Raw genomic sequence first — 27,124 nt, 5'->3', positions numbered from 1 at the left:
TCTGCTCTTTTAGCATTGGCTAAAGGTTCCTGCTCTACTCTGCTTCTGCCCAGCAGAGAAAGGGCACAGAGATTTTGGATTCAATTGGACTTTGAGGTAGGAAAGTGCGGAGCGAGAGCAATATATGTGTCACAGTTGCAAAGCTGACTGCGTGCTGAAGATGCCCTGCCGGAGCTTTCACTCCGGGCTCTTCGGCTGTGGGAGCAGAGGCCAAGAGATCGTGTTCACCTGTCACTGCCGCTGTTCAAACGAGAGAGGGCGGGAGAGACCATGGATTCAAACGGATTATTAGGAGATGAAGTGAGGAGTGACAGCAATGTGTGTTTCAGAGTTGCAAAGCTCACTGTGCGCTGAAGATGATCTGCAAGGACTTTCCCTCCCTGCCCTTCGGAACTGGGAGCGGATTCCAAGCGCTCGTGCTCACCTGCCTCTGCTGCACTGGAAACGAGAGTGGAGACCAGAAACGCTGGATTCAAATGCACTTTTAGGAGCTACAATGAGGAGTGACAACAGTATGTGTGTCACAGTTGTAAAGCTCAGTGTGTTGAAGAAGCACAAGAGCAGCCTTCAGGCCTGTCTCTTCCACTGCCTTACAGATTGCAGACATTCCTGCTCACTCTGCTGCTCAGCAGAGTGCTGGCAACGGAGTTCTTGGATTGAAATGGTCTTTTAGGAGAAAGAGTGAAGAGTGACAGCAATGTTTGTGTCACAGTTTAAAGCTCACTGTGTGCTAAACATGATCAGGAGGAGCTTTTTTGCAAGGCTCTTCTGCTGTTTTAGCCCAGTCTAAACATTCCTGCTCTACTCTCTCTGATGCTGCTCAGCAGAGAGTGGGCACAGAGATGTTGGAATCAATTGGTCTTCCAGGCAGGAGAAGGAGGAGTTACAGCAATGTGTTTTGCAGAGTTGCAAAGCTCACTGTGTGCTGAAGATGCCCTGCAGGCGTTTTCCTGCTGGCCCTTCGTCTGTGGGATTAGAGTCCAAGCGCTGCTCCTCCCCTGTCACAACTCCTCTCGAAACGAGAGAGCGCACCAGAAACTTTGGATTCAAATGCACTTTTAGGAGATAAAGTGAGGAGTGACAGCAATGTTTGTGTCACAGTTTAAAGCTCACTGTGTGCAAAACATGATCAAGCAGGAGATTTTTTTCAAGGCTCTTCTGCTGTTTTAGGCAGGTCTAAAAATTCCTGCTCTACTCTCTCTGTTGCTGCTCAGCAGAGAGCGGGCACAGAGATGGTGGATTCAGCTGGTCTTTCAGGCAAAAAGGGAGGAGTGACAGCAATGTGTGTTGCAGAGTTGCAAAGCTCGCTGTGCGCTGAAGATGATCAGTGGGAACTTTCTGGACTGTCTCTTCTGCTCTTTTAGCATTGGCTAAAGGTTCCTGCTCTACTCTGCTTCTGCCCAGCAGAGAAAGGGCACAGAGATTTTGGATTCAATTGGACTTTGAGGTAGGAAAGTGCGGAGCGAGAGCAATATATGTGTCACAGTTGCAAAGCTGACTGCGTGCTGAAGATGCCCTGCCGGAGCTTTCACTCCGGGCTCTTCGGCTGTGGGAGCAGAGGCCAAGAGATCGTGTTCACCTGTCACTGCTGCTGTTCAAACGAGAGAGGGCGGGAGAGACCATGGATTCAAACGGATTATTAGGAGATGAAGTGAGGAGTGACAGCAATGTGTGTTTCAGAGTTGCAAAGCTCACTGTGCGCTGAAGATGATCTGCAAGGACTTTCCCTCCCTGCCCTTCGGAACTGGGAGCGGATTCCAAGCGCTCGTGCTCACCTGCCTCTGCTGCACTGGAAACGAGAGTGGAGACCAGAAACGCTGGATTCAAATGCACTTTTAGGAGCTACAATGAGGAGTGACAACAGTGTGTGTGTCAAAGTTGTAAAGCTCAGTGTGTTGAAGAAGCACAAGAGCAGCCTTCAGCCTGTCTCTTCCACTGCCTTACAGATTGCAGACATTCCTGCTCACTCTGCTGCTCAGCAGAGTGCTGGCAACGGAGTTCTTGGATTGAAATGGTTTTTTAGGAGAAAGAGTGAAGAGTGACAGCAATTTTTGTGTCACAGTTTAAAGCTCACTGTGTGCTAAACATGATCAGGAGGAGCTTTTTTGCAAGGCTCTTCTGCTGTTTTAGCCCAGTCTAAACATTCCTGCTCTACTCTCTCTGATGCTGCTCAGCAGAGAGTGGGCACAGAGATGTTGGAATCAATTGGTCTTCCAGGCAGGAGAAGGAGGAGTTACAGCAATGTGTTTTGCAGAGTTGCAAAGCTCACTGTGTGCTGAAGATGCCCTGCAGGAGTTTCCCTGCTGGCCCTTCGTCTGTGGTATTAGAGTCCAAGCGCTGCTCCTCCCCTGTCACAACTCCTCTCGAAACGAGAGAGCGCACCAGAAACTTTGGATTCAAATGCACTTTTAGGAGATAAAGTGAGGAGTGACAGCAATGTTTGTGTCACAGTTTAAAGCTCACTGTGTGCAAAACATGATCAAGCAGGAGATTTTTTTCAAGGCTCTTCTGCTGCTTTAGGCAGGTCTAAAAATTCCTGCTCTACTCTCTCTGTTGCTGCTCAGCAGAGAGCGGGCACAGAGATGGTGGATTCAGCTGGTCTTTCAGGCAAAAAGGGAGGAGTGACAGCAATGTGTGTTGCAGAGTTGCAAAGCTCGCTGTGCGCTGAAGATGATCAGTGGGAACTTTCTGGACTGTCTCTTCTGCTCTTTTAGCATTGGCTAAAGGTTCCTGCTCTACTCTGCTTCTGCCCAGCAGAGAAAGGGCACAGAGATTTTGGATTCAATTGGACTTTGAGGTAGGAAAGTGCGGAGCGAGAGCAATATATGTGTCACAGTTGCAAAGCTGACTGCGTGCTGAAGATGCCCTGCCGGAGCTTTCACTCCGGGCTCTTCGGCTGTGGGAGCAGAGGCCAAGAGATCGTGTTCACCTGTCACTGCTGCTGTTCAAACGAGAGAGGGCGGGAGAGACCATGGATTCAAACGGATTATTAGGAGATGAAGTGAGGAGTGACAGCAATGTGTGTTTCAGAGTTGCAAAGCTCACTGTGCGCTGAAGATGATCTGCAAGGACTTTCCCTCCCTGCCCTTCGGAACTGGGAGCGGATTCCAAGCGCTCGTGCTCACCTGCCTCTGCTGCACTGGAAACGAGAGTGGAGACCAGAAACGCTGGATTCAAATGCACTTTTAGGAGCTACAATGAGGAGTGACAACAGTGTGTGTGTCAAAGTTGTAAAGCTCAGTGTGTTGAAGAAGCACAAGAGCAGCCTTCAGCCTGTCTCTTCCACTGCCTTACAGATTGCAGACATTCCTGCTCACTCTGCTGCTCAGCAGAGTGCTGGCAACGGAGTTCTTGGATTGAAATGGTCTTTTAGGAGAAAGAGTGAAGAGTGACAGCAATGTTTGTGTCACAGTTTAAAGCTCACTGTGTGCTAAACATGATCAGGAGGAGCTTTTTTGCAAGGCTCTTCTGCTGTTTTAGCCCAGTCTAAACATTCCTGCTCTACTCTCTCTGATGCTGCTCAGCAGAGAGTGGGCACAGAGATGTTGGAATCAATTGGTCTTCCAGGCAGGAGAAGGAGGAGTTACAGCAATGTGTTTTGCAGAGTTGCAAAGCTCACTGTGTGCTGAAGATGCCCTGCAGGAGTTTCCCTGCTGGCCCTTCGTCTGTGGTATTAGAGTCCAAGCGCTGCTCCTCCCCTGTCACAACTCCTCTCGAAACGAGAGAGCGCACAAGAAACTTTGGATTCAAATGCACTTTTAGGAGATAAAGTGAGGAGTGACAGCAATGTTTGTGTCACAGTTTAAAGCTCACTGTGTGCAAAACATGATCAAGCAGGAGATTTTTTTCAAGGCTCTTCTGCTGTTTTAGGCAGGTCTAAAAATTCCTGCTCTACTCTCTCTGTTGCTGCTCAGCAGAGAGCGGGCACAGAGATGGTGGATTCAGCTGGTCTTTCAGGCAAAAAGGGAGGAGTGACAGCAATGTGTGTTGCAGAGTTGCAAAGCTCGCTGTGCGCTGAAGATGATCAGTGGGAACTTTCTGGACTGTCTCTTCTGCTCTTTTAGCATTGGCTAAAGGTTCCTGCTCTACTCTGCTTCTGCCCAGCAGAGAAAGGGCACAGAGATTTTGGATTCAATTGGACTTTGAGGTAGGAAAGTGCGGAGCGAGAGCAATATATGTGTCACAGTTGCAAAGCTGACTGCGTGCTGAAGATGCCCTGCCGGAGCTTTCACTCCGGGCTCTTCGGCTGTGGGAGCAGAGGCCAAGAGATCGTGTTCACCTGTCACTGCTGCTGTTCAAACGAGAGAGGGCGGGAGAGACCATGGATTCAAACGGATTATTAGGAGATGAAGTGAGGAGTGACAGCAATGTGTGTTTCAGAGTTGCAAAGCTCACTGTGCGCTGAAGATGATCTGCAAGGACTTTCCCTCCCTGCCCTTCGGAACTGGGAGCGGATTCCAAGCGCTCGTGCTCACCTTCCTCTGCTGCTCTTGAAACGAGAGTGGAGACCAGAAACGCTGGATTCAAATGCACTTTTAGGAGCTACAATGAGGAGTGACAACAGTATGTGTGTCACAGTTGTAAAGCTCAGTGTGTTGAAGAAGCACAAGAGCAGCCTTCAGGCCTGTCTCTTCCACTGCCTTACAGATTGCAGACATTCCTGCTCACTCTGCTGCTCAGCAGAGTGCTGGCAACGGAGTTCTTGGATTGAAATGGTCTTTTAGGAGAAAGAGTGAAGAGTGACAGCAATGTTTGTGTCACAGTTTAAAGCTCACTGTGTGCTAAACATGATCAGGAGGAGCTTTTTTGCAAGGCTCTTCTGCTGTTTTAGCCCAGTCTAAACATTCCTGCTCTACTCTCTCTGATGCTGCTCAGCAGAGAGTGGGCACAGAGATGTTGGAATCAATTGGTCTTCCAGGCAGGAGAAGGAGGAGTTACAGCAATGTGTTTTGCAGAGTTGCAAAGCTCACTGTGTGCTGAAGATGCCCTGCAGGCGTTTCCCTGCTGGCCCTTCGTCTGTGGGATTAGAATCCAAGCGCTGCTCCTCCCCTGTCACAACTCCTCTCGAAACGAGAGAGCGCACCAGAAACTTTGGATTCAAATGCACTTTTAGGAGATAAAGTGAGGAGTGACAGCAATGTTTGTGTCACAGTTTAAAGCTCACTGTGTGCAAAACATGATCAAGCAGGAGATTTTTTTCAAGGCTCTTCTGCTGTTTTAGGCAGGTCTAAAAATTCCTGCTCTACTCTCTCTGTTGCTGCTCAGCAGAGAGCGGGCACAGAGATGGTGGATTCAGCTGGTCTTTCAGGCAAAAAGGGAGGAGTGACAGCAATGTGTGTTGCAGAGTTGCAAAGCTCGCTGTGCGCTGAAGATGATCAGTGGGAACTTTCTGGACTGTCTCTTCTGCTCTTTTAGCATTGGCTAAAGGTTCCTGCTCTACTCTGCTTCTGCCCAGCAGAGAAAGGGCACAGAGATTTTGGATTCAATTGGACTTTGAGGTAGGAAAGTGCGGAGCGAGAGCAATATATGTGTCACAGTTGCAAAGCTGACTGCGTGCTGAAGATGCCCTGCCGGAGCTTTCACTCCGGGCTCTTCGGCTGTGGGAGCAGAGGCCAAGAGATCGTGTTCACCTGTCACTGCTGCTGTTCAAACGAGAGAGGGCGGGAGAGACCATGGATTCAAACGGATTATTAGGAGATGAAGTGAGGAGTGACAGCAATGTGTGTTTCAGAGTTGCAAAGCTCACTGTGCGCTGAAGATGATCTGCAAGGACTTTCCCTCCCTGCCCTTCGGAACTGGGAGCGGATTCCAAGCGCTCGTGCTCACCTGCCTCTGCTGCACTGGAAACGAGAGTGGAGACCAGAAACGCTGGATTCAAATGCACTTTTAGGAGCTACAATGAGGAGTGACAACAGTGTGTGTGTCAAAGTTGTAAAGCTCAGTGTGTTGAAGAAGCACAAGAGCAGCCTTCAGCCTGTCTCTTCCACTGCCTTACAGATTGCAGACATTCCTGCTCACTCTGCTGCTCAGCAGAGTGCTGGCAACGGAGTTCTTGGATTGAAATGGTCTTTTAGGAGAAAGAGTGAAGAGTGACAGCAATGTTTGTGTCACAGTTTAAAGCTCACTGTGTGCTAAACATGATCAGGAGGAGCTTTTTTGCAAGGCTCTTCTGCTGTTTTAGCCCAGTCTAAACATTCCTGCTCTACTCTCTCTGATGCTGCTCAGCAGAGAGTGGGCACAGAGATGTTGGAATCAATTGGTCTTCCAGGCAGGAGAAGGAGGAGTTACAGCAATGTGTTTTGCAGAGTTGCAAAGCTCACTGTGTGCTGAAGATGCCCTGCAGGAGTTTCCCTGCTGGCCCTTCGTCTGTGGTATTAGAGTCCAAGCGCTGCTCCTCCCCTGTCACAACTCCTCTCGAAACGAGAGAGCGCACAAGAAACTTTGGATTCAAATGCACTTTTAGGAGATAAAGTGAGGAGTGACAGCAATGTTTGTGTCACAGTTTAAAGCTCACTGTGTGCAAAACATGATCAAGCAGGAGATTTTTTTCAAGGCTCTTCTGCTGTTTTAGGCAGGTCTAAAAATTCCTGCTCTACTCTCTCTGTTGCTGCTCAGCAGAGAGCGGGCACAGAGATGGTGGATTCAGCTGGTCTTTCAGGCAAAAAGGGAGGAGTGACAGCAATGTGTGTTGCAGAGTTGCAAAGCTCGCTGTGCGCTGAAGATGATCAGTGGGAACTTTCTGGACTGTCTCTTCTGCTCTTTTAGCATTGGCTAAAGGTTCCTGCTCTACTCTGCTTCTGCCCAGCAGAGAAAGGGCACAGAGATTTTGGATTCAATTGGACTTTGAGGTAGGAAAGTGCGGAGCGAGAGCAATATATGTGTCACAGTTGCAAAGCTGACTGCGTGCTGAAGATGCCCTGCCGGAGCTTTCACTCCGGGCTCTTCGGCTGTGGGAGCAGAGGCCAAGAGATCGTGTTCACCTGTCACTGCTGCTGTTCAAACGAGAGAGGGCGGGAGAGACCATGGATTCAAACGGATTATTAGGAGATGAAGTGAGGAGTGACAGCAATGTGTGTTTCAGAGTTGCAAAGCTCACTGTGCGCTGAAGATGATCTGCAAGGACTTTCCCTCCCTGCCCTTCGGAACTGGGAGCGGATTCCAAGCGCTCGTGCTCACCTGCCTCTGCTGCACTGGAAACGAGAGTGGAGACCAGAAACGCTGGATTCAAATGCACTTTTAGGAGCTACAATGAGGAGTGACAACAGTGTGTGTGTCAAAGTTGTAAAGCTCAGTGTGTTGAAGAAGCACAAGAGCAGCCTTCAGCCTGTCTCTTCCACTGCCTTACAGATTGCAGACATTCCTGCTCACTCTGCTGCTCAGCAGAGTGCTGGCAACGGAGTTCTTGGATTGAAATGGTCTTTTAGGAGAAAGAGTGAAGAGTGACAGCAATGTTTGTGTCACAGTTTAAAGCTCACTGTGTGCTAAACATGATCAGGAGGAGCTTTTTTGCAAGGCTCTTCTGCTGTTTTAGCCCAGTCTAAACATTCCTGCTCTACTCTCTCTGATGCTGCTCAGCAGAGAGTGGGCACAGAGATGTTGGAATCAATTGGTCTTCCAGGCAGGAGAAGGAGGAGTTACAGCAATGTGTTTTGCAGAGTTGCAAAGCTCACTGTGTGCTGAAGATGCCCTGCAGGCGTTTCCCTGCTGGCCCTTCGTCTGTGGGATTAGAATCCAAGCGCTGCTCCTCCCCTGTCACAACTCCTCTCGAAACGAGAGAGCGCACAAGAAACTTTGGATTCAAATGCACTTTTAGGAGATAAAGTGAGGAGTGACAGCAATGTTTGTGTCACAGTTTAAAGCTCACTGTGTGCAAAACATGATCAAGCAGGAGATTTTTTTCAAGGCTCTTCTGCTGTTTTAGGCAGGTCTAAAAATTCCTGCTCTACTCTCTCTGTTGCTGCTCAGCAGAGAGCGGGCACAGAGATGGTGGATTCAGCTGGTCTTTCAGGCAAAAAGGGAGGAGTGACAGCAATGTGTGTTGCAGAGTTGCAAAGCTCGCTGTGCGCTGAAGATGATCAGTGGGAACTTTCTGGACTGTCTCTTCTGCTCTTTTAGCATTGGCTAAAGGTTCCTGCTCTACTCTGCTTCTGCCCAGCAGAGAAAGGGCACAGAGATTTTGGATTCAATTGGACTTTGAGGTAGGAAAGTGCGGAGCGAGAGCAATATATGTGTCACAGTTGCAAAGCTGACTGCGTGCTGAAGATGCCCTGCCGGAGCTTTCACTCCGGGCTCTTCGGCTGTGGGAGCAGAGGCCAAGAGATCGTGTTCACCTGTCACTGCTGCTGTTCAAACGAGAGAGGGCGGGAGAGACCATGGATTCAAACGGATTATTAGGAGATGAAGTGAGGAGTGACAGCAATGTGTGTTTCAGAGTTGCAAAGCTCACTGTGCGCTGAAGATGATCTGCAAGGACTTTCCCTCCCTGCCCTTCGGAACTGGGAGCGGATTCCAAGCGCTCGTGCTCACCTGCCTCTGCTGCACTGGAAACGAGAGTGGAGACCAGAAACGCTGGATTCAAATGCACTTTTAGGAGCTACAATGAGGAGTGACAACAGTGTGTGTGTCACAGTTGTAAAGCTCAGTGTGTTGAAGAAGCACAAGAGCAGCCTTCAGCCTGTCTCTTCCACTGCCTTACAGATTGCAGACATTCCTGCTCACTCTGCTGCTCAGCAGAGTGCTGGCAACGGAGTTCTTGGATTGAAATGGTCTTTTAGGAGAAAGAGTGAAGAGTGACAGCAATGTTTGTGTCACAGTTTAAAGCTCACTGTGTGCTAAACATGATCAGGAGGAGCTTTTTTGCAAGGCTCTTCTGCTGTTTTAGCCCAGTCTAAACATTCCTGCTCTACTCTCTCTGATGCTGCTCAGCAGAGAGTGGGCACAGAGATGTTGGAATCAATTGGTCTTCCAGGCAGGAGAAGGAGGAGTTACAGCAATGTGTTTTGCAGAGTTGCAAAGCTCACTGTGTGCTGAAGATGCCCTGCAGGCGTTTCCCTGCTGGCCCTTCGTCTGTGGGATTAGAGTCCAAGCGCTGCTCCTCCCCTGTCACAACTCCTCTCGAAACGAGAGAGCGCACCAGAAACTTTGGATTCAAATGCACTTTTAGGAGATAAAGTGAGGAGTGACAGCAATGTTTGTGTCACAGTTTAAAGCTCACTGTGTGCAAAACATGATCAAGCAGGAGATTTTTTTCAAGGCTCTTCTGCTGTTTTAGGCAGGTCTAAAAATTCCTGCTCTACTCTCTCTGTTGCTGCTCAGCAGAGAGCGGGCACAGAGATGGTGGATTCAGCTGGTCTTTCAGGCAAAAAGGGAGGAGTGACAGCAATGTGTGTTGCAGAGTTGCAAAGCTCGCTGTGCGCTGAAGATGATCAGTGGGAACTTTCTGGACTGTCTCTTCTGCTCTTTTAGCATTGGCTAAAGGTTCCTGCTCTACTCTGCTTCTGCCCAGCAGAGAAAGGGCACAGAGATTTTGGATTCAATTGGACTTTGAGGTAGGAAAGTGCGGAGCGAGAGCAATATATGTGTCACAGTTGCAAAGCTGACTGCGTGCTGAAGATGCCCTGCCGGAGCTTTCACTCCGGGCTCTTCGGCTGTGGGAGCAGAGGCCAAGAGATCGTGTTCACCTGTCACTGCTGCTGTTCAAACGAGAGAGGGCGGGAGAGACCATGGATTCAAACGGATTATTAGGAGATGAAGTGAGGAGTGACAGCAATGTGTGTTTCAGAGTTGCAAAGCTCACTGTGCGCTGAAGATGATCTGCAAGGACTTTCCCTCCCTGCCCTTCGGAACTGGGAGCGGATTCCAAGCGCTCGTGCTCACCTGCCTCTGCTGCACTGGAAACGAGAGTGGAGACCAGAAACGCTGGATTCAAATGCACTTTTAGGAGCTACAATGAGGAGTGACAACAGTGTGTGTGTCAAAGTTGTAAAGCTCAGTGTGTTGAAGAAGCACAAGAGCAGCCTTCAGCCTGTCTCTTCCACTGCCTTACAGATTGCAGACATTCCTGCTCACTCTGCTGCTCAGCAGAGTGCTGGCAACGGAGTTCTTGGATTGAAATGGTCTTTTAGGAGAAAGAGTGAAGAGTGACAGCAATGTTTGTGTCACAGTTTAAAGCTCACTGTGTGCTAAACATGATCAGGAGGAGCTTTTTTGCAAGGCTCTTCTGCTGTTTTAGCCCAGTCTAAACATTCCTGCTCTACTCTCTCTGATGCTGCTCAGCAGAGAGTGGGCACAGAGATGTTGGAATCAATTGGTCTTCCAGGCAGGAGAAGGAGGAGTTACAGCAATGTGTTTTGCAGAGTTGCAAAGCTCACTGTGTGCTGAAGATGCCCTGCAGGAGTTTCCCTGCTGGCCCTTCGTCTGTGGTATTAGAGTCCAAGCGCTGCTCCTCCCCTGTCACAACTCCTCTCGAAACGAGAGAGCGCACCAGAAACTTTGGATTCAAATGCACTTTTAGGAGATAAAGTGAGGAGTGACAGCAATGTTTGTGTCACAGTTTAAAGCTCACTGTGTGCAAAACATGATCAAGCAGGAGATTTTTTTCAAGGCTCTTCTGCTGTTTTAGGCAGGTCTAAAAATTCCTGCTCTAGTATCTCTGTTGCTGCTCAGCAGAGAGCGGGCACAGAGATGGTGGATTCAGCTGGTCTTTCAGGCAAAAAGGGAGGAGTGACAGCAATGTGTGTTGCAGAGTTGCAAAGCTCGCTGTGCGCTGAAGATGATCAGTGGGAACTTTCTGGACTGTCTCTTCTGCTCTTTTAGCATTGGCTAAAGGTTCCTGCTCTACTCTGCTTCTGCCCAGCAGAGAAAGGGCACAGAGTTTTGGATTCAATTGGACTTTGAGGTAGGAAAGTGCGGAGCGAGAGCAATATATGTGTCACAGTTGCAAAGCTGACTGCGTGCTGAAGATGCCCTGCCGGAGCTTTCACTCCGGGCTCTTCGGCTGTGGGAGCAGAGGCCAAGAGATCGTGTTCACCTGTCACTGCTGCTGTTCAAACGAGAGAGGGCGGGAGAGACCATGGATTCAAACGGATTATTAGGAGATGAAGTGAGGAGTGACAGCAATGTGTGTTTCAGAGTTGCAAAGCTCACTGTGCGCTGAAGATGATCTGCAAGGACTTTCCCTCCCTGCCCTTCGGAACTGGGAGCGGATTCCAAGCGCTCGTGCTCACCTGCCTCTGCTGCTCTTGAAACGAGAGTGGAGACCAGAAACGCTGGATTCAAATGCACTTTTAGGAGCTACAATGAGGAGTGACAACAGTGTGTGTGTCACAGTTGTAAAGCTCAGTGTGTTGAAGAAGCACAAGAGCAGCCTTCAGGCCTGTCTCTTCCACTGCCTTACAGATTGCAGACATTCCTGCTCACTCTGCTGCTCAGCAGAGTGCTGGCAACGGAGTTCTTGGATTGAAATGGTCTTTTAGGAGAAAGAGTGAAGAGTGACAGCAATGTTTGTGTCACAGTTTAAAGCTCACTGTGTGCTAAACATGATCAGGAGGAGCTTTTTTGCAAGGCTCTTCTGCTGTTTTAGCCCAGTCTAAACATTCCTGCTCTACTCTCTCTGATGCTGCTCAGCAGAGAGTGGGCACAGAGATGTTGGAATCAATTGGTCTTCCAGGCAGGAGAAGGAGGAGTTACAGCAATGTGTTTTGCAGAGTTGCAAAGCTCACTGTGTGCTGAAGATGCCCTGCAGGAGTTTCCCTGCTGGCCCTTCGTCTGTGGTATTAGAGTCCAAGCGCTGCTCCTCCCCTGTCACAACTCCTCTCGAAACGAGAGAGCGCACAAGAAACTTTGGATTCAAATGCACTTTTAGGAGATAAAGTGAGGAGTGACAGCAATGTTTGTGTCACAGTTTAAAGCTCACTGTGTGCAAAACATGATCAAGCAGGAGATTTTTTTCAAGGCTCTTCTGCTGTTTTAGGCAGGTCTAAAAATTCCTGCTCTACTCTCTCTGTTGCTGCTCAGCAGAGAGCGGGCACAGAGATGGTGGATTCAGCTGGTCTTTCAGGCAAAAAGGGAGGAGTGACAGCAATGTGTGTTGCAGAGTTGCAAAGCTCGCTGTGCGCTGAAGATGATCAGTGGGAACTTTCTGGACTGTCTCTTCTGCTCTTTTAGCATTGGCTAAAGGTTCCTGCTCTACTCTGCTTCTGCCCAGCAGAGAAAGGGCACAGAGATTTTGGATTCAATTGGACTTTGAGGTAGGAAAGTGCGGAGCGAGAGCAATATATGTGTCACAGTTGCAAAGCTGACTGCGTGCTGAAGATGCCCTGCCGGAGCTTTCACTCCGGGCTCTTCGGCTGTGGGAGCAGAGGCCAAGAGATCGTGTTCACCTGTCACTGCTGCTGTTCAAACGAGAGAGGGCGGGAGAGACCATGGATTCAAACGGATTATTAGGAGATGAAGTGAGGAGTGACAGCAATGTGTGTTTCAGAGTTGCAAAGCTCACTGTGCGCTGAAGATGATCTGCAAGGACTTTCCCTCCCTGCCCTTCGGAACTGGGAGCGGATTCCAAGCGCTCGTGCTCACCTGCCTCTGCTGCTCTTGAAACGAGAGTGGAGACCAGAAACGCTGGATTCAAATGCACTTTTAGGAGCTACAATGAGGAGTGACAACAGTGTGTGTGTCAAAGTTGTAAAGCTCAGTGTGTTGAAGAAGCACAAGAGCAGCCTTCAGCCTGTCTCTTCCACTGCCTTACAGATTGCAGACATTCCTGCTCACTCTGCTGCTCAGCAGAGTGCTGGCAACGGAGTTCTTGGATTGAAATGGTCTTTTAGGAGAAAGAGTGAAGAGTGACAGCAATGTTTGTGTCACAGTTTAAAGCTCACTGTGTGCTAAACATGATCAGGAGGAGCTTTTTTGCAAGGCTCTTCTGCTGTTTTAGCCCAGTCTAAACATTCCTGCTCTACTCTCTCTGATGCTGCTCAGCAGAGAGTGGGCACAGAGATGTTGGAATCAATTGGTCTTCCAGGCAGGAGAAGGAGGAGTTACAGCAATGTGTTTTGCAGAGTTGCAAAGCTCACTGTGTGCTGAAGATGCCCTGCAGGAGTTTCCCTGCTGGCCCTTCGTCTGTGGTATTAGAGTCCAAGCGCTGCTCCTCCCCTGTCACAACTCCTCTCGAAACGAGAGAGTGCACCAGAAACGTTGGATTCAAATGCACTTTTAGGAGATAAAGTGAGGAGTGACAGCAATGTTTGTGTCACAGTTTAAAGCTCACTGTGTGCAAAACATGATCAAGCAGGAGATTTTTTTCAAGGCTCTTCTGCTGTTTTAGGCAGGTCTAAAAATTCCTGCTCTACTATCTCTGTTGCTGCTCAGCAGAGAGCGGGCACAGAGATGGTGGATTCAGCTGGTCTTTCAGGCAAAAAGGGAGGAGTGACAGCAATGTGTGTTGCAGAGTTGCAAAGCTCGCTGTGCGCTGAAGATGATCAGTGGGAACTTTCTGGACTGTCTCTTCTGCTCTTTTAGCATTGGCTAAAGGTTCCTGCTCTACTCTGCTTCTGCCCAGCAGAGAAAGGGCACAGAGATTTTGGATTCAATTGGACTTTGAGGTAGGAAAGTGCGGAGCGAGAGCAATATATGTGTCACAGTTGCAAAGCTGACTGCGTGCTGAAGATGCCCTGCCGGAGCTTTCACTCCGGGCTCTTCGGCTGTGGGAGCAGAGGCCAAGAGATCGTGTTCACCTGTCACTGCTGCTGTTCAAACGAGAGAGGGCGGGAGAGACCATGGATTCAAACGGATTATTAGGAGATGAAGTGAGGAGTGACAGCAATGTGTGTTTCAGAGTTGCAAAGCTCACTGTGCGCTGAAGATGATCTGCAAGGACTTTCCCTCCCTGCCCTTCGGAACTGGGAGCGGATTCCAAGCGCTCGTGCTCACCTGCCTCTGCTGCACAGGAAACGAGAGTGGAGACCAGAAACGCTGGATTCAAATGCACTTTTAGGAGCTACAATGAGGAGTGACAACAGTGTGTGTGTCAAAGTTGTAAAGCTCAGTGTGTTGAAGAAGCACAAGGGCAGCCTTCAGGCCTGTCTCTTCCACTGCCTTACAGATTGCAGACATCCCTGCTCACTCTGCTGCTCAGCAGAGTGCTGGCAACGGAGTTCTTGGATTGAAATGGTCTTTTAGGAGAAAGAGTGAAGAGTGACAGCAATGTTTGTGTCACAGTTTAAAGCTCACTGTGTGCTAAACATGATCAGGAGGAGCTTTTTTGCAAGGCTCTTCTGCTGTTTTAGCCCAGTCTAAACATTCCCTCTCCCTGTTGCTGCTCAGCAGAGAGTGGGCACAGAGATGTTGGAATCAATTGGTCTTTCAGGCAAGAAAAGGAGGAGTGACAGCAATGTGTGTTGCAGAATTGCAAAGCTCACTGTGTGCTGAAGATGCCCTGCAGGAGTTTCCCTGCTGGCCCTTCGTCTGTGGGATTAGAGTCCAAGCGCTGCTCCTCCCCTGTCACAACTCCTCTCGAAACGAGAGAGCGCACCAGAAACTTTGGATTCAAATGCACTTTTAGGAGATAAAGTGAGGAGTGACAGCAATGTTTGTGTCACAGTTTAAAGCTCACTGTGTGCAAAACATGATCAAGCAGGAGATTTTTTGCAAGGCTCTTCTGCTGTTTTAGGCAGGTCTAAAAATTCCTGCTCTACTCTCTCTGTTGCTGCTCAGCAGAGAGCGGGCACAGAGATGGTGGATTCAGCTGGTCTTTCAGGCAAAAAGGGAGGAGTGACAGCAATGTGCGTTGCAGTGTTGCAAAGCTCGCTGTGCGCTGAAGATGATCAGTGGGAACTTTCTGGACTGTCTCTTCTGCTCTTTTAGCATTGGCTAAAGGTTCCTGCTCTACTCTGCTTCTGCCCAGCAGAGAAAGGGCACAGAGATTTTGGATTCAATTGGACTTTGAGGTAGGAAAGTGCGGAGCGAGAGCAATATATGTGTCACAGTTGCAAAGCTGACTGCGTGCTGAAGATGCCCTGCCGGAGCTTTCACTCCGGGCTCTTCGGCTGTGGGAGCAGAGGCCAAGAGATCGTGTTCACCTGTCACTGCTGCTGTTCAAACGAGAGAGGGCGGGAGAGACCATGGATTCAAACGGATTATTAGGAGATGAAGTGAGGAGTGACAGCAATGTGTGTTTCAGAGTTGCAAAGCTCACTGTGCGCTGAAGATGATCTGCAAGGACTTTCCCTCCCTGCCCTTCGGAACTGGGAGCGGATTCCAAGCGCTCGTGCTCACCTTCCTCTGCTGCTCTTGAAACGAGAGTGGAGACCAGAAACGCTGGATTCAAATGCACTTTTAGGAGCTACAATGAGGAGTGACAACAGTGTGTGTGTCACAGTTGTAAAGCTCAGTGTGTTGAAGAAGCACAAGAGCAGCCTTCAGGCCTGTCTCTTCCACTGCCTTACAGATTGCAGACATTCCTGCTCACTCTGCTGCTCAGCAGAGTGCTGGCAACGGAGTTCTTGGATTGAAATGGTCTTTTAGGAGAAAGTGTGAAGAGTGACAGCAATGTTTGTGTCACAGTTTAAAGCTCACTGTGTGCTAAACATGATCAGGAGGAGCTTTTTTGCAAGGCTCTTCTGCTGTTTTAGCCCAGTCTAAACATTCCTGCTCTACTCCCTCTGATGCTGCTCAGCAGAGAGTGGGCACAGAGATGTTGGAATCAATTGGTCTTCCAGGCAGGAGAAGGAGGAGTTACAGCAATGTGTTTTGCAGAGTTGCAAAGCTCACTGTGTGCTGAAGATGCCCTGCAGGCGTTTCCCTGCTGGCCCTTCGTCTGTGGGATTAGAGTCCAAGCGCTGCTCCTCCCCTGTCACAACTCCTCTCGAAACGAGAGAGCGCACCAGAAACTTTGGATTCAAATGCACTTTTAGGAGATAAAGTGAGGAGTGACAGCAATGTTTTTGTCACAGTTTAAAGCTCACTGTGTGCAAAACATGATCAAGCAGGAGATTTTTTTCAAGGCTCTTCTGCTGTTTTAGGCAGGTCTAAAAATTCCTGCTCTACTCTCTCTGTTGCTGCTCAGCAGAGAGCGGGCACAGAGATGGTGGATTCAGCTGGTCTTTCAGGCAAAAAGGGAGGAGTGACAGCAATGTGTGTTGCAGAGTTGCAAAGCTCGCTGTGCGCTGAAGATGATCAGTGGGAACTTTCTGGACTGTCTCTTCTGCTCTTTTAGCATTGGCTAAAGGTTCCTGCTCTACTCTGCTTCTGCCCAGCAGAGAAAGGGCACAGAGATTTTGGATTCAATTGGACTTTGAGGTAGGAAAGTGCGGAGCGAGAGCAATATATGTGTCACAGTTGCAAAGCTGACTGCGTGCTGAAGATGCCCTGCCGGAGCTTTCACTCCGGGCTCTTCGGCTGTGGGAGCAGAGGCCAAGAGATCGTGTTCACCTGTCACTGCTGCTGTTCAAACGAGAGAGGGCGGGAGAGACCATGGATTCAAACGGATTATTAGGAGATGAAGTGAGGAGTGACAGCAATGTGTGTTTCAGAGTTGCAAAGCTCACTGTGCGCTGAAGATGATCTGCAAGGACTTTCCCTCCCTGCCCTTCGGAACTGGGAGCGGATTCCAAGCGCTCGTGCTCACCTTCCTCTGCTGCTCTTGAAACGAGAGTGGAGACCAGAAACGCTGGATTCAAATGCACTTTTAGGAGCTACAATGAGGAGTGACAACAGTGTGTGTGTCACAGTTGTAAAGCTCAGTGTGTTGAAGAAGCACAAGAGCAGCCTTCAGGCCTGTCTCTTCCACTGCCTTACAGATTGCAGACATTCCTGCTCACTCTGCTGCTCAGCAGAGTGCTGGCAACGGAGTTCTTGGATTGAAATGGTCTTTTAGGAGAAAGAGTGAAGAGTGACAGCAATGTTTGTGTCACAGTTTAAAGCTCACTGTGTGCTAAACATGATCAGGAGGAGCTTTTTTGCAAGGCTCTTCTGCTGTTTTAGCCCAGTCTAAACATTCCTGCTCTACTCCCTCTGATGCTGCTCAGCAGAGAGTGGGCACAGAGATGTTGGAATCAATTGGTCTTCCAGGCAGGAGAAGGAGGAGTTACAGCAATGTGTTTTGCAGAGTTGCAAAGCTCACTGTGTGCTGAAGATGCCCTGCAGGCGTTTCCCTGCTGGCCCTTCGTCTGTGGGATTAGAGTCCAAGCGCTGCTCCTCCCCTGTCACAACTCCTCTCGAAACGAGAGAGCGCACCAGAAACTTTGGATTCAAATGCACTTTTAGGAGATAAAGTGAGGAGTGACAGCAATGTTTGTGTCACAGTTTAAAGCTCACTGTGTGCAAAACATGATCAAGCAGGAGATTTTTTTCAAGGCTCTTCTGCTGTTTTAGGCAGGTCTAAAAATTCCTGCTCTACTATCTCTGTTGCTGCACAGCAGAGAGCGGGCACAGAGATGGTGGATTCAGCTGGTCTTTCAGGCAAAAAGGGAGGAGTGACAGCAATGTGTGTTGCAGAGTTGCAAAGCTCGCTGTGCGCTGAAGATGATCAGTGGGAACTTTCTGGACTGTCTCTTCTGCTCTTTTAGCATTGGCTAAAGGTTCCTGCTCTACTCTGCTTCTGCCCAGCAGAGAAAGGGCACAGAGTTTTGGATTCAATTGGACTTTGAGGTAGGAAAGTGCGGAGCGAGAGCAATATATGTGTCACAGTTGCAAAGCTGACTGCGTGCTGAAGATGCCCTGCCGGAGCTTTCACTCCGGGCTCTTCGGCTGTGGGAGCAGAGGCCAAGAGATCGTGTTCACCTGTCACTGCTGCTGTTCAAACGAGAGAGGGCGGGAGAGACCATGGATTCAAACGGATTATTAGGAGATGAAGTGAGGAGTGACAGCAATGTGTGTTTCAGAGTTGCAAAGCTCACTGTGCGCTGAAGATGATCTGCAAGGACTTTCCCTCCCTGCCCTTCGGAACTGGGAGCGGATTCCAAGCGCTCGTGCTCACCTGCCTCTGCTGCTCTTGAAACGAGAGTGGAGACCAGAAACGCTGGATTCAAATGCACTTTTAGGAGCTACAATGAGGAGTGACAACAGTGTGTGTGTCACAGTTGTAAAGCTCAGTGTGTTGAAGAAGCACAAGAGCAGCCTTCAGGCCTGTCTCTTCCACTGCCTTACAGATTGCAGACATTCCTGCTCACTCTGCTGCTCAGCAGAGTGCTGGCAACGGAGTTCTTGGATTGAAATGGTCTTTTAGGAGAAAGAGTGAAGAGTGACAGCAATGTTTGTGTCACAGTTTAAAGCTCACTGTGTGCTAAACATGATCAGGAGGAGCTTTTTTGCAAGGCTCTTCTGCTGTTTTAGCCCAGTCTAAACATTCCTGCTCTACTCTCTCTGTTGCTGCTCAGCAGAGAGTGGGCACAGAGATGTTGGAATCAATAGGTCTTCCAGGCAGGAAAAGGAGGAGTTACAGCAATGTGTTTTGCAGAGTTGCAAAGCTCATTGTGTGCTGAAGATGCCCTGCAGGAGATTCCCTGCTGGCCCTTCCTCTGTGGGATTAGAGTCCAAGCGCTGCTCCTCCCCTGTCACAACTCCTCTCCAAACGAGAGAGCGCACCAGAAACTTTGGATTCAAATGCACTTTTAGGAGATAAAGTGAGGAGTGACAGCAATGTTTGTGTCACAGTTTAAAGCTCACTGTGTGCAAAACATGATCAAGCAGGAGATTTTTTTCAAGGCTCTTCTGCTGTTTTAGGCAGGTCTAAAAATTCCTGCTCTACTATCTCTGTTGCTGCACAGCAGAGAGCGGGCACAGAGATGGTGGATTCAGCTGGTCTTTCAGGCAAAAAGGGAGGAGTGACAGCAATGTGTGTTGCAGAGTTGCAAAGCTCGTTGTGCGCTGAAGATGATCAGTGGGAACTTTCTGGACTGTCTCTTCTGCTCTTTTAGCATTGGCTAAAGGTTCCTGCTCTACTCTGCTTCTGCCCAGCAGAGAAAGGGCACAGAGATTTTGGATTCAATTGGACTTTGAGGTAGGAAAGTGCGGAGCGAGAGCAATATATGTGTCACAGTTGCAAAGCTGACTGCGTGCTGAAGATGCCCTGCCGGAGCTTTCACTCCGGGCTCTTCGGCTGTGGGAGCAGAGGCCAAGAGATCGTGTTCACCTGTCACTGCTGCTGTTCAAACGAGAGAGGGCGGGAGAGACCATGGATTCAAACGGATTATTAGGAGATGAAGTGAGGAGTGACAGCAATGTGTGTTTCAGAGTTGCAAAGCTCACTGTGCGCTGAAGATGATCTGCAAGGACTTTCCCTCCCTGCCCTTCGGAACTGGGAGCGGATTCCAAGCGCTCGTGCTCACCTGCCTCTGCTGCACTGGAAACGAGAGTGGAGACCAGAAACGCTGGATTCAAATGCACTTTTAGGAGCTACAATGAGGAGTGACAACAGTGTGTGTGTCACAGTTGTAAAGCTCAGTGTGTTGAAGAAGCACAAGAGCAGCCTTCAGGCCTGTCTCTTCCACTGCCTTACAGATTGCAGACATTCCTGCTCACTCTGCTGCTCAGCAGAGTGCTGGCAACGGAGTTCTTGGATTGAAATGGTCTTTTAGGAGAAAGAGTGAAGAGTGACAGCAATGTTTGTGTCACAGTTTAAAGCTCACTGTGTGCTAAACATGATCAGGAGGAGCTTTTTTGCAAGGCTCTTCTGCTGTTTTAGCCCAGTCTAAACATTCCTGCTCTACTCCCTCTGATGCTGCTCAGCAGAGAGTGGGCACAGAGATGTTGGAATCAATTGGTCTTCCAGGCAGGAGAAGGAGGAGTTACAGCAATGTGTTTTGCAGAGTTGCAAAGCTCACTGTGTGCTGAAGATGCCCTGCAGGCGTTTCCCTGCTGGCCCTTCGTCTCTGGGATTAGAGTCCAAGCGCTGCTCCTCCCCTGTCACAACTCCTCTCGAAACGAGAGAGCGCACCAGAAACTTTGGATTCAAATGCACTTTTAGGAGATAAAGTGAGGAGTGACAGCAATGTTTGTGTCACAGTTTAAAGCTCACTGTGTGCAAAACATGATCAAGCAGGAGATTTTTTTCAAGGCTCTTCTGCTGTTTTAGGCAGGTCTAAAAATTCCTGCTCTACTATCTCTGTTGCTGCACAGCAGAGAGCGGGCACAGAGATGGTGGATTCAGCTGGTCTTTCAGGCAAAAAGGGAGGAGTGACAGCAATGTGTGTTGCAGAGTTGCAAAGCTCGCTGTGCGCTGAAGATGATCAGTGGGAACTTTCTGGACTGTCTCTTCTGCTCTTTTAGCATTGGCTAAAGGTTCCTGCTCTACTCTGCTTCTGCCCAGCAGAGAAAGGGCACAGAGTTTTGGATTCAATTGGACTTTGAGGTAGGAAAGTGCGGAGCGAGAGCAATATATGTGTCACAGTTGCAAAGCTGACTGCGTGCTGAAGATGCCCTGCCGGAGCTTTCACTCCGGGCTCTTCGGCTGTGGGAGCAGAGGCCAAGAGATCGTGTTCACCTGTCACTGCTGCTGTTCAAACGAGAGAGGGCGGGAGAGACCATGGATTCAAACGGATTATTAGGAGATGAAGTGAGGAGTGACAGCAATGTGTGTTTCAGAGTTGCAAAGCTCACTGTGCGCTGAAGATGATCTGCAAGGACTTTCCCTCCCTGCCCTTCGGAACTGGGAGCGGATTCCAAGCGCTCGTGCTCACCTGCCTCTGCTGCTCTTGAAACGAGAGTGGAGACCAGAAACGCTGGATTCAAATGCACTTTTAGGAGCTACAATGAGGAGTGACAACAGTGTGTGTGTCACAGTTGTAAAGCTCAGTGTGTTGAAGAAGCACAAGAGCAGCCTTCAGGCCTGTCTCTTCCACTGCCTTACAGATTGCAGACATTCCTGCTCACTCTGCTGCTCAGCAGAGTGCTGGCAACGGAGTTCTTGGATTGAAATGGTCTTTTAGGAGAAAGAGTGAAGAGTGACAGCAATGTTTGTGTCACAGTTTAAAGCTCACTGTGTGCTAAACATGATCAGGAGGAGCTTTTTTGCAAGGCTCTTCTGCTGTTTTAGCCCAGTCTAAACATTCCTGCTCTACTCTCTCTGTTGCTGCTCAGCAGAGAGTGGGCACAGAGATGTTGGAATCAATAGGTCTTCCAGGCAGGAAAAGGAGGAGTTACAGCAATGTGTTTTGCAGAGTTGCAAAGCTCATTGTGTGCTGAAGATGCCCTGCAGGAGATTCCCTGCTGGCCCTTCCTCTGTGGGATTAGAGTCCAAGCGCTGCTCCTCCCCTGTCACAACTCCTCTCGAAACGAGAGAGCGCACCAGAAACTTTGGATTCAAATGCACTTTTAGGAGATAAAGTGAGGAGTGACAGCAATGTTTGTGTCACAGTTTAAAGCTCACTGTGTGCAAAACATGATCAAGCAGGAGATTTTTTTCAAGGCTCTTCTGCTGTTTTAGGCAGGTCTAAAAATTCCTGCTCTACTATCTCTGTTGCTGCACAGCAGAGAGCGGGCACAGAGATGGTGGATTCAGCTGGTCTTTCAGGCAAAAAGGGAGGAGTGACAGCAATGTGTGTTGCAGAGTTGCAAAGCTCGCTGTGCGCTGAATCTGATCAGTGGGAACTTTCTGGACTGTCTCTTCTGCTCTTTTAGCATTGGCTAAAGGTTCCTGCTCTACTCTGCTTCTGCCCAGCAGAGAAAGGGCACAGAGTTTTGGATTCAATTGGACTTTGAGGTAGGAAAGTGCGGAGCGAGAGCAATATATGTGTCACAGTTGCAAAGCTGACTGCGTGCTGAAGATGCCCTGCCGGAGCTTTCACTCCGGGCTCTTCGGCTGTGGGAGCAGAGGCCAAGAGATCGTGTTCACCTGTCACTGCCGCTGTTCAAACGGGAAAGGGCGGGAGAGACCATGGATTCAAACGGATTATTAGGAGATGAAGTGAGGAGTGACAGCAATGTGTGTTTCAGAGTTGCAAAGCTCACTGTGCGCTGAAGATGATCTGCAAGGACTTTCCCTCCCTGCCCTTCGGAACTGGGAGCGGATTCCAAGCGCTCGTGCTCACCTGCCTCTGCTGCTCTTGAAACGAGAGTGGAGACCAGAAACGCTGGATTCAAATGCACTTTTAGGAGCTACAATGAGGAGTGACAACAGTGTGTGTGTCACAGTTGTAAAGCTCAGTGTGTTGAAGAAGCACAAGAGCAGCCTTCAGGCCTGTCTCTTCCACTGCCTTACAGATTGCAGACATTCCTGCTCACTCTGCTGCTCAGCAGAGTGCTGGCAACGGAGTTCTTGGATTGAAATGGTCTTTTAGGAGAAAGAGTGAAGAGTGACAGCAATGTTTGTGTCACAGTTTAAAGCTCACTGTGTGCTAAACATGATCAGGAGGAGCTTTTTTGCAAGGCTCTTCTGCTGTTTTAGCCCAGTCTAAACATTCCTGCTCTACTCTCTCTGATGCTGCTCAGCAGAGAGTGGGCACAGAGATGTTGGAATCAATTGGTCTTCCAGGCAGGAGAAGGAGGAGTTACAGCAATGTGTTTTGCAGAGTTGCAAAGCTCACTGTGTGCTGAAGATGCCCTGCAGGCGTTTCCCTGCTGGCCCTTCGTCTGTGGGATTAGAGTCCAAGCGCTGCTCCTCCCCTGTCACAACTCCTCTCGAAACGAGAGAGCGCACCAGAAACTTTGGATTCAAATGCACTTTTAGGAGATAAAGTGAGGAGTGACAGCAATGTTTGTGTCACAGTTTAAAGCTCACTGTGTGCAAAACATGATCAAGCAGGAGATTTTTTTCAAGGCTCTTCTGCTGTTTTAGGCAGGTCTAAAAATTCCTGCTCTACTATCTCTGTTGCTGCACAGCAGAGAGCGGGCACAGAGATGGTGGATTCAGCTGGTCTTTCAGGCAAAAAGGGAGGAGTGACAGCAATGTGTGTTGCAGAGTTGCAAAGCTCGCTGTGCGCTGAAGATGATCAGTGGGAACTTTCTGGACTGTCTCTTCTGCTCTTTTAGCATTGGCTAAAGGTTCCTGCTCTACTCTGCTTCTGCCCAGCAGAGAAAGGGCACAGAGTTTTGGATTCAATTGGACTTTGAGGTAGGAAAGTGCGGAGCGAGAGCAATATATGTGTCACAGTTGCAAAGCTGACTGCGTGCTGAAGATGCCCTGCCGGAGCTTTCACTCCGGGCTCTTCGGCTGTGGGAGCAGAGGCCAAGAGATCGTGTTCACCTGTCACTGCTGCTGTTCAAACGAGAGAGGGCGGGAGAGACCATGGATTCAAACGGATTATTAGGAGATGAAGTGAGGAGTGACAGCAATGTGTGTTTCAGAGTTGCAAAGCTCACTGTGCGCTGAAGATGATCTGCAAGGACTTTCCCTCCCTGCCCTTCGGAACTGGGAGCGGATTCCAAGCGCTCGTGCTCACCTGCCTCTGCTGCTCTTGAAACGAGAGTGGAGACCAGAAACGCTGGATTCAAATGCACTTTTAGGAGCTACAATGAGGAGTGACAACAGTGTGTGTGTCACAGTTGTAAAGCTCAGTGTGTTGAAGAAGCACAAGAGCAGCCTTCAGGCCTGTCTCTTCCACTGCCTTACAGATTGCAGACATTCCTGCTCACTCTGCTGCTCAGCAGAGTGCTGGCAACGGAGTTCTGGGATTGAAATGGTCTTTTAGGAGAAAGAGTGAAGAGTGACAGCAATGTTTGTGTCACAGTTTAAAGCTCACTGTGTGCTAAACATGATCAGGAGGAGCTTTTTTGCAAGGCTCTTCTGCTGTTTTAGCCCAGTCTAAACATTCCTGCTCTACTCTCTCTGATGCTGCTCAGCAGAGAGTGGGCACAGAGATGTTGGAATCAATTGGTCTTCCAGGCAGGAGAAGGAGGAGTTACAGCAATGTGTTTTGCAGAGTTGCAAAGCTCACTGTGTGCTGAAGATGCCCTGCAGGCGTTTCCCTGCTGGCCCTTCGTCTGTGGGATTAGAGTCCAAGCGCTGCTCCTCCCCTGTCACAACTCCTCTCCAAACGAGAGAGCGCACCAGAAACTTTGGATTCAAATGCACTTTTAGGAGATAAAGTGAGGAGTGACAGCAATGTTTGTGTCACAGTTTAAAGCTCACTGTGTGCAAAACATGATCAAGCAGGAGATTTTTTTCAAGGCTCTTCTGCTGTTTTAGGCAGGTCTAAAAATTCCTGCTCTACTATCTCTGTTGCTGCACAGCAGAGAGCGGGCACAGAGATGGTGGATTCAGCTGGTCTTTCAGGCAAAAAGGGAGGAGTGACAGCAATGTGTGTTGCAGAGTTGCAAAGCTCGCTGTGCGCTGAAGATGATCAGTGGGAACTTTCTGGACTGTCTCTTCTGCTCTTTTAGCATTGGCTAAAGGTTCCTGCTCTACTCTGCTTCTGCCCAGCAGAGAAAGGGCACAGAGTTTTGGATTCAATTGGACTTTGAGGTAGGAAAGTGCGGAGCGAGAGCAATATATGTGTCACAGTTGCAAAGCTGACTGCGTGCTGAAGATGCCCTGCCGGAGCTTTCACTCCGGGCTCTTCGGCTGTGGGAGCAGAGGCCAAGAGATCGTGTTCACCTGTCACTTCTGCTGTTCAAACGAGAAAGGGCGGGAGAGACCATGGATTCAAACGGATTATTAGGAGATGAAGTGAGGAGTGACAGCAATGTGTGTTTCAGAGTTGCAAAGCTCACTGTGCGCTGAAGATGATCTGCAAGGACTTTCCCTCCCTGCCCTTCGGAACTGGGAGCGGATTCCAAGCGCTCGTGCTCACCTGCCTCTGCTGCTCTTGAAACGAGAGTGGAGACCAGAAACGCTGGATTCAAATGCACTTTTAGGAGCTACAATGAGGAGTGACAACAGTGTGTGTGTCACAGTTGTAAAGCTCAGTGTGTTGAAGAAGCACAAGAGCAGCCTTCAGGCCTGTCTCTTCCACTGCCTTACAGATTGCAGACATTCCTGCTCACTCTGCTGCTCAGCAGAGTGCTGGCAACGGAGTTCTTGGATTGAAATGGTCTTTTAGGAGAAAGAGTGAAGAGTGACAGCAATGTTTGTGTCACAGTTTAAAGCTCACTGTGTGCTAAACATGATCAGGAGGAGCTTTTTTGCAAGGCACTTCTGCTGTTTTAGCCCAGTCTAAACATTCCTGCTCTACTCTCTCTGTTGCTGCTCCGCAGAGAGTGGGCACAGAGATGTTGGAATCAATAGGTCTTCCAGGCAGGAAAAGGAGGAGTTACAGCAATGTGTTTTGCAGAGTTGCAAAGCTCACTGTGTGCTGAAGATGCCCTGCAGGCGTTTCCCTGCTGGCCCTTCGTCTGTGGGATTAGAGTCCAAGCGCTGCTCCTCCCCTGTCACAACTCCTCTCGAAACGAGAGAGCGCACCAGAAACTTTGGATTCAAATGCACTTTTAGGAGATAAAGTGAGGAGTGACAGCAATGTTTGTGTCACAGTTTAAAGCTCACTGTGTGCAAAACATGATCAAGCAGGAGATTTTTTTCAAGGCTCTTCTGCTGTTTTAGGCAGGTCTAAAAATTCCTGCTCTACTATCTCTGTTGCTGCACAGCAGAGAGCGGGCACAGAGATGGTGGATTCAGCTGGTCTTTCAGGCAAAAAGGGAGGAGTGACAGCAATGTGTGTTGCAGAGTTGCAAAGCTCGCTGTGCGCTGAAGATGATCAGTGGGAACTTTCTGGACTGTCTCTTCTGCTCTTTTAGCATTGGCTAAAGGTTCCTGCTCTACTCTGCTTCTGCCCAGCAGAGAAAGGGCACAGAGTTTTGGATTCAATTGGACTTTGAGGTAGGAAAGTGCGGAGCGAGAGCAATATATGTGTCACAGTTGCAAAGCTGACTGCGTGCTGAAGATGCCCTGCCGGAGCTTTCACTCCGGGCTCTTCGGCTGTGGGAGCAGAGGCCAAGAGATCGTGTTCACCTGTCACTGCTGCTGTTCAAACGAGAGAGGGCGGGAGAGACCATGGATTCAAACGGATTATTAGGAGATGAAGTGAGGAGTGACAGCAATGTGTGTTTCAGAGTTGCAAAGCTCACTGTGCGCTGAAGATGATCTGCAAGGACTTTCCCTCCCTGCCCTTCGGAACTGGGAGCGGATTCCAAGCGCTCGTGCTCACCTGCCTCTGCTGCTCTTGAAACGAGAGTGGAGACCAGAAACGCTGGATTCAAATGCACTTTTAGGAGCTACAATGAGGAGTGACAACAGTGTGTGTGTCACAGTTGTAAAGCTCAGTGTGTTGAAGAAGCACAAGAGCAGCCTTCAGGCCTGTCTCTTCCACTGCCTTACAGATTGCAGACATTCCTGCTCACTCTGCTGCTCAGCAGAGTGCTGGCAACGGAGTTCTTGGATTGAAATGGTCTTTTAGGAGAAAGAGTGAAGAGTGACAGCAATGTTTGTGTCACAGTTTAAAGCTCACTGTGTGCTAAACATGATCAGGAGGAGCTTTTTTGCAAGGCTCTTCTGCTGTTTTAGCCCAGTCTAAACATTCCTGCTCTACTCTCTCTGTTGCTGCTCAGCAGAGAGTGGGCACAGAGATGTTGGAATCAATAGGTCTTCCAGGCAGGAAAAGGAGGAGTTACAGCAATGTGTTTTGCAGAGTTGCAAAGCTCACTGTGTGCTGAAGATGCCCTGCAGGAGTTTCCCTGCTGGCCCTTCCTCTGTGGGATTAGAGTCCAAGCGCTGCTCCTCCCCTGTCACAACTCCTCTCCAAACGAGAGAGCGCACCAGAAACTTTGGATTCAAATGCACTTTTAGGAGATAAAGTGAGGAGTGACAGCAATGTTTGTGTCACAGTTTAAAGCTCACTGTGTGCAAAACATGATCAAGCAGGAGATTTTTTTCAAGGCTCTTCTGCTGTTTTAGGCAGGTCTAAAAATTCCTGCTCTACTATCTCTGTTGCTGCTCAGCAGAGAGCGGGCACAGAGATGGTGGATTCAGCTGGTCTTTCAGGCAAAAAGGGAGGAGTGACAGCAATGTGTGTTGCAGAGTTGCAAAGCTCGCTGTGCGCTGAAGATGATCAGTGGGAACTTTCTGGACTGTCTCTTCTGCTCTTTTAGCATTGGCTAAAGGTTCCTGCTCTACTCTGCTTCTGCCCAGCAGAGAAAGGGCACAGAGTTTTGGATTCAATTGGACTTTGAGGTAGGAAAGTGCGGAGCGAGAGCAATATAT

This window comes from Lathamus discolor, chromosome W, assembly GCF_037157495.1.
Source record: "Lathamus discolor isolate bLatDis1 chromosome W, bLatDis1.hap1, whole genome shotgun sequence".
Taxonomy (NCBI): domain Eukaryota; kingdom Metazoa; phylum Chordata; class Aves; order Psittaciformes; family Psittacidae; genus Lathamus; species Lathamus discolor.
The sequence above is the reverse complement of the archived record's forward strand: the minus strand, read 5'-3'. Positions refer to the sequence as shown.